The 12,027-nt window shown below is 34.3% G+C and overlaps 1 long non-coding RNA gene across 3 annotated transcripts in view; it reads right to left on the bottom strand.

Moving 5' to 3' along the window:
* LOC121039089 (uncharacterized) overlaps positions 1 to 12,027 on the bottom strand; it is a 100,059-nt gene that overhangs the window by 32,662 nt on the left and 55,370 nt on the right. The gene's annotated exons all lie outside the window — the stretch shown is intronic.

Raw genomic sequence — 12,027 nt, 5'->3', positions numbered from 1 at the left:
ACTCTACCCTAAAAGATAAAAAGTTATTAGAAAGTTCCCCAAGCACCTGCCTTTTAAATATAAACCAATCATCTACTTCAAATATTTTGTAGATGTTTTAAAATGTCCTTATTCCTTATAATTTAATATTCAATTAATGAACCTAATTTTGGAGAGTTTCTAATTGAAGCTAATTGTTCTGTCTGATTTCTATCTGTGTAAATCAATTTTATTAAATTTGTAAGAATTACTCTTTATACTCACATCATTACTTTGAGTTATCCCTTATAAATTCATATTTATAAAAGAATAAACTGTATAAATTTTTCAAATAATTACATAAGCACTGTTGTAAAGATGAAAATGGTGACACTATTGACACTAGACTGTTGTCTGGGAGACAGTGCCCCCATGTGATGGCTCAAAATTCCCACTCATTAAAAATATTAAACATCCAAATTTGGTATATAAAATGTGGTAGAAAGCTATCAAAGCATAATAAGTAAGTCTAAAATGTATCTTTTCACTACTATACCAATAGAACCATATTTTATTAATTACTTTAACTATAAACATATACATTCAAAGCTGATCATATCAGTGTTAGATAATGTAGATTAAGGAATTCATTGCTTTACTTATATTTTCATTCTTTTCATCTGTGGTCTGTCCTCTGGATCCATTCTCAGAGTTTACAAATGTGCTTAGGTCATTTAATCTTAAAAATAAATAAATAAAACTAAGTCCTTCAATAATTCTCTCATATTCCCATAATTATACACATGCTCTTTTTCATGATTTTTAAACTCCAAAGGTAATTTTTAAAACTTACCATTCTTTTCAAAATTAAATTGTTTTTTCTATTATGCCCCATCACACTTTCTACACGGTATTATAATTCCAGTAGTTGCGTTGAATCTTGCCTGCTATGTTATGAGAATGTAAACTTCACTGAAATAAGGATCAGGTTTTGTATCTTGTATCTTCCATTTCTAGCACTTAGTAATGTTTTTGAATGAATGAATATATGATTGAAGAAAAAGCCATGTTCTCCACTGAATCCCCAATGCCTAGCTCAGTCCCTGATGCACTGTTGGGCATTCATGTTTTTTTATTAAGTTACTCAAAGTCAGGGTTCATCTATGATTCATTTTATACACCATCCTATCATCCCTAATATTATGCTATGTACTTCATATACATTCATAACATTTGTTGAAAGAATGGAAAAAATAATATTGTAATTTGTATCGGGTGCTTCTACTCTTTGCTATATACTCATTAGGAACCCTGGACCTTGGTTCTCTTCACATCCTATTACAAAAAATTCCTTTTCTAAGAGTCATAATAATCTCGTAGTTCTCAAAACAATTGATATGCAACATATAAAAATGTTGAGTAAACCATTCTTCTTGCTTCTAGGAAACATACCTATCTGGTTCTTCCAACTTTCTAATTACACTGTCTTCTTCTTTGTAGCTAATCTTCCTAATTCTTTTAGGTTTATTTGCATGCTTTCTATGTATCTTTGGAAATGTTATCAAAATCTAGATTTTAATGATGTCTCCTTCATACATCTTTTCATAGTACATTGTTTTTAACAATATAAATTTTCTACTTTGTGTTACTCTTGTGTGTGCATGTATGTGTTTGCACACTGTGTTATATCTACCCTGAGACATATAGTATACTCCTTTATCTATTTATACTTTTTTTTGAAGTTATGGGTTTTTAAAAATATCTATTTATTTATGATTTAATAAAGCATAGTGACACATAATGTTAGTTTTGAGCACACAACATAGTGATATTTATACTTTATACTCCTTTAGGGAGGTAATAATTTGTCAAAATAAGCCTCAGTCTCTGGCATTGCGCTGTATATAACGGGCATTCCATAACTATTATATTTATTTATTTTTAAAATGTTTATTTATTTATTTATTTGAGAGAGAGAGAGAGAGAGAGAGAGAGAAGCAAAGACAGAGAGAGAGACAGCAAGAGCAAGCAAGCAAGAGAGACAATCCCAAGAAGGCTCCATGCTCAACACAGAGCCTGATGCAGGGCTTGATCTCACTACCCCGAGACCATGACCTGAGCCGAAATCAAGAGTTGGACACTTAACTGACTGAGACACCCAGGTGCCCCATCCACAACTGTTTTTATTTTTTTTTTAATTTTTTTTTCAACGTTTATTTATTTTTGGGACAGAGAGAGACAGAGCATGAACGGGGGAGGAGCAGAGAGAGAGGGAGACACAGAATCAGAAACAGGCTCCAGGCTCTGAGCCATCAGCCTAGAGCCTGACGCGGGGCTCGAACTCACGGACCGCGAGATCGTGACCTGGCTGAAGTCGGACGCCCAACCGACTGCGCCACCCAGGTGCCCCCATCCACAACTGTTTTTAAAATAAATGGATCCCTCCCTTGAGTTGCTTTGATCATGAACGACTTCCTAAAGAAAAGGAGCTTGAAGCAGTATTCTTAATAAATGGAGGAACATAAAATAGTGGGAAAAAATGAGACAGGAATTCTTGATAGAAAGAGTTACATGATCAGACATGTATTTCCATGAACACAAGAATAATCGATAGAGGTATTAGACAGTTTGCTTAAACTGTATAGAGACATAAAGCAGGGAGTCTGAGAAATGGAGTTAGTGGTACAGGTCTGAGTTGCTTCAAGGTTCAAAGGATAGGTCAACATAGCTGGATTTGATAAGGATAGTATGAATCCCTTATAAATGGTGGCACAGGGGCATGGCCTGATGAAATAGGAATTGAGGAAGATTATGTTTTAATTTGAACATCTTTTAATCTTATATTATGATGATTAGCACTTATGACCTAAAGGATAAAACTTCTTGCCTTATTTTATACATAAATTACTACCAGATACTACATTACTACTATGCAGTGGTAAATATATACAACAAATATATATAATGAATGTAGATGAATGATAGATAGTTATGAAATAAATACCCCAAATATTTTACTTTTGTGGTTACTTTTTCCACTACTGAAATACAATCACTAGTCAGAAGAATGAGAACAGCTGGTTTGTAGGGCAGAGCATCTTGGTAACACAAGAAGTGACGAAAATTCTATGGAAACCAAATCCTTGTGGGAGATATAGCCCCAAATAAGGACAGTATAGGTAAATGGATTTCCTAATGCTGGATCCTTTTCCCAGAAGTACCTGGCATGCCTTTGAAAGAGTCAAAGTTCATATTTTAAGGATACTGGGTAACTGTGAGGGCAGCAAGCACTTGTCACTCAGCTTCTTTCAAGATTTGAATTGAATCTAAAAGACTCTGAACATTTCTTAATACTTGTCATCTCCCTCCCTCACAGGATCGTAGGCAGGATTAATGAGATGATGTTTTAACAGAGATTGAACTCCTTGGCAGAAAAGAGGCTAAATATAGAAGAGTGTTTTGTTATGATAAACTATGTAAGATTTATCGTGAAAAGGTTTTGCAATTTAACCCATTTTGAAGAAAAATGATCCAGTGGAAATTGATTCTTTTTGGTGAAGTTATATATTGGGGTGAATACCTCAAAAAATCTTCCATTTAATTTCCCTATATTCTGAAATAAAATTTAGTCATACATGGAAATAATTTTAAATCAAGCTATACAGTATCATGTGTTAGAGATTTACACACTGCAGCCTATGGTCCAAGTCTGACCAGTCCTGAAAAATTTGGTCAGTCACTTGTTTTTGTAAATAAAGTTTTATTGAAACATAGGCATACCTATCTTTTTACGTATTATCTTTGGCTGCTTTTACAGTATATTGTGAACAGTTGGTTAGTTGTTGCAGAGACAATGTGGCCTACAAAACCTAAAATAGTTCCTATCTGGTCCTTTACAGAAAAAGTTCCACAGACCCCTCGTTTACAGCAGGGGGTTCCCACATGTGTGTTAAGGATTTACATGTTCTTTCAGTAACAACATGACTTTCTGCAAGTTCCTTAGCATTTGTAAAATTCAGTTTCCAGTTTATTCATCTGTAATAGCACCTGCTTGATAAGATTTTCGTAAGGATTACATAATAGGAATCTTGTAAAAACACTTAGCACAGTATCTGACATATAATAAGACTGAAATAAAATAGGTATGATTGCCATTGTTCTATAACACCAATTTAGTAAGTAGATAGAGCTCTAACATTCCTAGACATGTTTTTGAAATACTTTTTCATATATATTCAGGTAATAGTTTCTTTGAGTTCATTTAGTGGTCCCAATGTTCCTATTAGTCTCCAGCATTCACGTATAAGCCTTGAGAATTTCCTCCCAATGAAGCAAAAAGGATGGCAGACCAGGTTTTCTGTGACCTGTTAGGAATAATGACACTCTCCTGTACATAAGGACAGAGGAGAGTTAAAGGGCTAAAACTGGCAATCAATCAATCAATCAAGTTTAGTGATAGTATCCAGAGATTTTATAGATAAACCATATATCATGGAATCAAGAACTCCCTTCTTATTATGGCAACTTTGAATATGAGAAAAACTTTTGATGAAAATAGCTAATATGAAAAGGTAAGTCAATTATGAGACATCCTGTAAGCACCCACAAGTGTATATGGACTGCTGTGTTATATATGGAATGCATAAGAGACCGGAGTCTTAATGGTTGAGCATTGGGTATAGCACATGCAGTGAACTACAAAGATGCCAGAGATACAGATTTTGAGTTTACCTACAAGAATTTTGTCAAAAAAAAAAAAAAAAAAAAAAAAAAAAAAAAAAGAGTTGGAAGAGTTTCTGAGCTTTAATTAGGCATTAGGAAATGGGATGAATTTTGAAACAACTGTATAAGTCATACTCAAAGGAAAATGTGACAGATGCTTAGTGAGTGTCCCTCAAGCATTATGATTTAAAGGAATAATTGGGGCGCCTGGGTGGCGCAGTCGGTTAAGCGTCCGACTTCAGCCAGGTCACGATCTCGCGGTCTGTGAGTTCGAGCCCCGCATCGGGCTCTGGGCTGATGGCTCAGAGCCTGGAGCCTGTTTCAGATTCTGTGTCTCCCTCTCTCTCCGCCCCTCCCCCGTTCATGCTCTGTCTCTCTCTGTCCCAAAAATAAATAAACGTTGAAAAAAAAATTTTTTTTTTAAAAAATAAAGGAATAATGAACTGAGCTGATGTGGGGATTTGAGTTGTTAGAATTTTTGTTTTATTTATGAAAGAAATAGTGGCTGTTGCTTAACAAATAAATACTGGTCCTGTTTAATATATTGAATCCATACTGTTTAAAAGGGAGGGGGATAGCATCAATGTGCTGGCTTATTTTACACATATTCATATGTAGAGTTCATAGAGTTCAATAGAAGCTCTCACTGTTACATTTCATTTCCCACTACCCGAGCAAAATGTCTGCTTTTATTTTTTCATCTCTATATTCCTAGTGCCTAGCAAATAGGTTATACTCAATAGACATCCATTGGGGCACCTGGGTGGCTTAGTCAGTTCAGCATCCGACTTTGATCTCAGGTCATGATCTTGTGGTTTGTGAGTTGGAGCCCTGCATCGGGCTCTGTGTGGACAGCTCAGAGCCTGGAGCTCGCTTTGGATTCTGTGTCTCCCTCTCTCTGCCCCTCCCCTGCTCACACTCTGTCTGTCTCTCTCTCAAAAATAAAAATAAACATTAAAAAACTATATATCCATTGAATGAATGGCCGAATGAATGCATAAAGTGATAGGATATCTCTGAGAACAATCAAATCTCAGAGATGATATGTAGGGATCTCTTGCCGAAGAAGAAGCCACAATCAAGTGAGCCATTCAAAAGGACCAGAAAAGAAGAAACTCTTTTAGGAGAAGACTTCACAAACCACCTCTGGGTCCATATGACACACAACACCAGTTCTTGTTAGGGGAAGTTAGAAGAAAGTAGTCTGAATTGGGAAGATAAATGACATAATAAGAGAATACATACTACCCAACTGACCATGCATTGTATAGAGGCATTGAGATAGGCCCTCTGTATACATTGAAGGGATGAAGTCAGGAGGATGAAATCTGGTGCTTCCTGGCCAATTAAAGCCCCATAATATACATTTGGCATAGAGCAATGAATTATTTTTATTCCCAGTAGAATTATTTACCAGTAGAAAGAAATCCTATTACGCTCCTAGGTAGAGGTTTTGTTAGACTTATAGTAGATAAAGTTGAGCATGTTCTCGACAGATTTTGTGCAGCTAAAACTGAACAGGGGCAGGGACATGGCACAACTGGAAGCTAAGACTAATATTTTGTCTTACATGTTTATCTCAAAGAAAACTTAAAACAGCATTAACATATTAATAAAAACACAAAAAGGTAGTCATATTGAAACATGAAAAAACTTACAAGTTTGCTTCCATTTCTCTGAAAGAAATAATTGTCCACAATAAATGTGCTAAATATTAATGCTATTTGTAATTATTCAGAAAAAAATATTTATTGAGCACCTCTTTTCTGCTGGCTATGGTTTACTACCAGTGTATAAAAATGAATAAGATCCAGTGATGAGGGGCAATATTCTGAACTAGGTTATTGAATAAACCTTCCTGCTGAGGACATCTACACTGTCTGGATAAAACCTGTTAAAAATAATCTTAAATATTTAATATCAGAAAGCTAACAAATCACTTAGAAAATATCAAACTAATATCTGAAGAGAAAGGAATGAAGGAAGAGAGCTAGCATTTGAAGCCCTTCTTACCAAAGAGGTAGTTAGTTGCCAAATCTAGAATGAATAATTGAAAGACTGAGAAGCTGAGTAGAAATTTTTGAAACATGCATGAAACTGGGACACCAGCAGTAAGAGTAAGGCTAAACACGATATATATAAGCATTTGCAGAAAGTGAAGTATACTTCAAAGTGACTCAGTTTTGGAAATTGGAATGAAGTGATCTTGGACTGCCAGTCTCTCTAATTGCTCAAGTGGAGAGAATACAGAACCCTTCTGAAAAAAGAAAACAACTGAGGACTCCAAATGTTATTTGAAATAAATAAATACATACATACATACATACACACATATATGATATATAATATTATAAACAGAAGTAAATGAAATATGTATATATATATATATATATATATATATATATATATATATATATACACACACATATACACACACACACCAAGCAAATGAAGAAACAAAATTACATGAATGGAATTCCAGTCCCTAGTTCCCCATGTAAGCAGTAAACAGTTTGGAAGTTGTCACCCAGTTCTAACACCAAGCCAAAAACTGAACAGACTGAAAAAGCAAACACTTTTGAATCCATTAGAGATGGGAGGATACAGGGCAAACTGCTGCTCCCAAGATTGGAAACACAAGCAAACACAGGGAGTCATAGCTTACTGCAGCAGAGACTCAGGAGCAGAAACCACTGAGGAAACCAGCACTGTGGTAGGAAAACATGAACTGCAATTAACAAATTACTGGAGGCCCAGTGTGGACAACTCTAACAGTAAAAAAAAAATCCAGGGGTACCAAGTCATAGGAGGCCCCCAGAATACTGTGAGATACACCTCCAGAGCTCTATCAGATTCCCACAAATATCAGATAAATCCATTCAGACTATGGGCATGGAGAGAGGAAAGGAATCATTCTGAAATATATTAGAGCACTCTGTTCTTCTTCTTCTTTTTAAAATTTTTTTTCAACATTTATTTAATTTTGAGAGAGTGAGAGAGACAGAGTATGAGCAGAGGAAGGGGCAGAGAGAGAGGGAGACACAGAATCCAAAGCAGGCTCCAGTCTCTGAGTTATCAGCACAGAGCCCAACAGGGGGCTCAATCTCATGAACTGTGAGATCATGACCTGAGCTGAAGTGTGACGTTTAACCTACTGAGCCACCCAGGTGTCCCAAGAGCACTCTGTTCTTCTTAACAAGACCATGTTCAGGGAACCTAGTTTACTACAGCTTAACCTGCTGAGGTATTATCAGTGCCTAACTGAGCTAGAAAGGGGAAATACCTTTCTAGCCATGATGACTTTAGCCATCTTGCTTCACCTCAGAGGAGAGAGGAGTGGGGGAAAAACACATAAGAAACACAAAGTTTACAGTCCAGAGGCAGAGTAAGAGGCTTACTAAAATACTGGGACATAATCATAGAAAACTTCCCTTCTCCTGGTAACTCATAACCACGTTATTAAAGGCCTCTTTATAGCAGTTCCTTTTTATCACTACATCATGTTCAGCTATCAAGAAAAAAAATTATAAGGCATACCAAAAAGCAAAAAATACAATTTGAAGAGATGGAACAAGTGTCAGAACCAAACATACAGGAATTATCAGACTGCAAGATGAAAACAATTAGGATTAATATGCTGAGGCTTTAATGGATAAAGAAGATTGCTTTCAAGAATAGATAGCAAATGTAAGCAGACATATGGAAATAGTAAGAAATAATAAAAAAGAAAGCTAAAGGTCAAAAACACTGTAAGAGAAATGAAAAATGGTTTTGATGGGCTTATTGATAGGTGGAACATGGCTGAGGGAAGAATATCTGAGCTAAAGGATATAGGAATAGAATCCTCAGAAAATGAAAGGCAAAGATAACAGACACTGAAGAAACCAGAACAAAATATCCAAAAAGAGTGAGCCAACAACAAAAAGGTATATACATATAATAGTAATACCAGGAAGAGAAAAGAAACGGAAGAAATATTTGATACAATATAACTGATAATTTCCACAAATTAATTTCAGACATCAAATTGAAAATTCAGGAATCTCAGAGAACGCCAACCAGGATAAATGCCAAAATAACTAAGACATATCATCTTCAAATTACAGATAAATGCCAAAATAACTAAGACATATCATCTTCAAATTACAAATTATTTTATTCAAAATAAAAAAACAAAATGAAAAAAATTCCTAAAAGAAGCCATGGGGGAAAATACCTTACCTGTAGAGGAACTAAGGTAAGAATTATATCAGAGTTCTCAGTAACTATGCAAGCAAGAACAGAGTGAAGTGAAATATTTAAAGTGTTGAGGGAATAAAACAGTAACCTAGAATTCTATACCCTGAAAAATTATACTTCAAAAATGAAGGAAAAATAAATATTTTTTTCCAGACAAAGAAAAATTAAGGGAATTTTCTGCCAGCAAATCTGCTTTGCAAGAAATGTTAAAAAGAAGTTTTTAAAGATGAAAAGGAAAATATAGGTCAGAAACCAAAATCTACATAAAGACAGGAAGACCAATGAATAAGGAATAAGTAAAGGCAAAAAAACCTTTTATTTTTCTTATTCTTTTTACATAATTATTTTACATTTATTTTTTTAAAAAATTATATTTATTATATTTACTTTATATTGAAGTATAGTTGACATACAATGTTTATATTAGTTTCAGGTGCACAACATAGTGACTGGACAAGTCTATACATTACACGGTGCTCACCACAATAAGTGTAGTTACCATCTGTCATCACACAAAGTTATTACAATATTATTGACTATATTCTTTATGCTGTACTTTTCATCCCTGTGACTCATTTATTTTTTGACTGCATATTTGTACCTCCTAATCCCCTTCACCTATTTTTATTGGAATATAGTTGACATACAATATTATATTAATTTCAAGTGTATAAAATAGTGATTTCACAGTTATATAGATCATAAAATGCTCATCAGGGGTACCTGGGTGGCTCAGTTGGTTAAGTGTCAGACTTTGGCTCAGGTCATAATCTTGCTATTCATAAGTTCGAGCCTCACATCTGGCTCTGTGCTGACAGCTCAGAGCTTGGAGCCTGCTTCAGATTCTGTGTCTCCCTCTCTCTCTCTGCCCCTCCCCTACCCTCACTCTGTCTCTCTCTCAAAAATAAATAAAACATTTTAAAAAATGCTCATCATAATTAGTAGAGTTGCCAATTATCATATAAAGGTATTGCAATATTATTGACGTCAAAACCATCTGTCAACTGAATATAACTGACTTCTAAACTACTTCATGCAACAGAAACAGAATACACATTTTCATACATCACAACCAAGTACAATTTATCCTAAAAATACAAAGCTGGTTAACATTTTTAAAATAATTAATTTAATCCATTATATCAACAAGTTAAAAAAAGAAAAAAAGTACATTATCATATCAATAGATGAAGAAAAGCATTTGACAGAATCCAGCACGCTTTCATGATAAAAACTGTCAATAAACTAAGAATATTGGGGAACTTTACAAATTCATAAAGACTATAAAAAAACTTACAGTTGACATCATACTTAATGGTGAGAAACTAAAAGCATTTCCATTAAGATCAGGTACAAGACAAGGATATCCCCTCTCACCACTCCTTTTCAACATTGTACTGGAATTTCTCACTAATTCAATAAGGTAAAAGAAGGAATTAAATGCATACAGAATCGGGAGGAGAATATAAAACTCTCTTTGTTCACAGATGATATAATTGTTTATATAGAAAATCTGAAAGACTCAACAAAAAAACTAGAACTAATAAGTGATAAAAGCAAGGTTGCAGGATAAAAGATTAATATACAAAGGTTAATTGTTTTCCAATATATTAACAGTAAACAAGTAGAAACTGAAATTAAAAATATAACATCATATACTATAGCACCTCCAAAACTGAAATACTTAGGTATAAATCTAACTAAGTATGTATAAGATATATATATATGAAGAAGATTACAAAACTTTGATGAATGAAATCAAAGAACTAAATAAATGGAGAGATATTCCATGCTCATGGATAGACAGATTCAATATTGTCAAGATGTCATCTCTTCCCAATTTGATTTATAGATTCAGTGCAATCCCTGTCAAACTCCAGCAAGTTATTTTATGTATATTGACAGACTATTCTAAGGTCCATATGGAATGGTGAAAGATACAGAATAGCTAACACAATATTGAAGAATAAAGTTGAGGATTGATGCTACTCAATTTCAACATTTATGCTGCAGTAATCAAGGAAATGTGGAATTGGAAAAAGAATAAACAAATAGAACAGTGAAACAGAAAACAGGTCACACATAAATATAGTCAACTGGTCTTTGACAGAGGAGCACAGGCAATATAATGAAGCAAAAATATTATCTTCAACTAATATTGCTGAAACAAATGGACATTCTTATGCAAAATGATAAATTTAATATGGACCTTACACCCTTCACAAAAATTAACTCAAAATGGGTAACAAATAAACATATTAAAAGATGCTCCACATCATCTATCATCAGGGAAATAGAATTAAAACAAAAAAATACCACTACATGCCTATAATAATGGCCAAAATCTGGAACATTGGCAAATCCAAATGCTGATGAGGATATGGAGCAAGAGAAATTCTAACACATTGCTGGTGAAAATGCAAAATAACCCTTGGAAGGTAGTTTGCCAGTTTTTTAAAAATTAAATATACTCTTACCATACAATCCAGCAATCATGCTCTGTATTATTTATTAGAAGAAGTTGGAAATTTATGTCCACACAAAAACCTGTATGTGGATGTTTAAGGCAGCTTTATTCATAATTGCCCAAACTCAGAAGCAACCAAGATGTCTTTCAGTAAGTGAATGATTAGTAAACTGTAGTATAGCCAGACAATAAAATATTATGCAGCACTAAGAAGAAATGACCTATGAAGCCATGAAAAGACATGGAGGAACATTAAATATATATTACTAACTGAAATAAACCAGTCTTGAAAGGCTATATATTGTATGATTCCAACTGTATAGAATTCTGGAAAAGGCAAAATAATAAAGACAATAAAAAGATCAGTGGTTGCCAGGAAGGTTTGTGGGGAGGAGAGGACATGAACAGGTAGGGCAGAGAGGACTTTTAGGTCAATGAAAATATTCTGTATATTACAATGATGTATAAAAATCACTGTATGTTTGTCCATAGAATGTACAACAGCAAGAGTGAACTACAAGGTAAATTATGGACTTTGTGTGATTATGGTATGTCAAAGTAGGCTCATCATTGGTGAAAGAAAGACAAGAAAAGAGGAAAGGAAAGGAAAGGAAAGGAAAGGAAAGGAAAGGAAAGGAAAG

Source organism: Herpailurus yagouaroundi, unplaced genomic scaffold (assembly GCF_014898765.1).
Source record: "Herpailurus yagouaroundi ecotype Mexico unplaced genomic scaffold, PumYag 166, whole genome shotgun sequence".
In the NCBI taxonomy this organism is placed as follows: Eukaryota; Metazoa; Chordata; class Mammalia; order Carnivora; family Felidae; genus Herpailurus; species Herpailurus yagouaroundi.
Note: the sequence above shows the minus strand (reverse complement) of the source record. Positions and strands in the feature narration are given on the sequence as shown.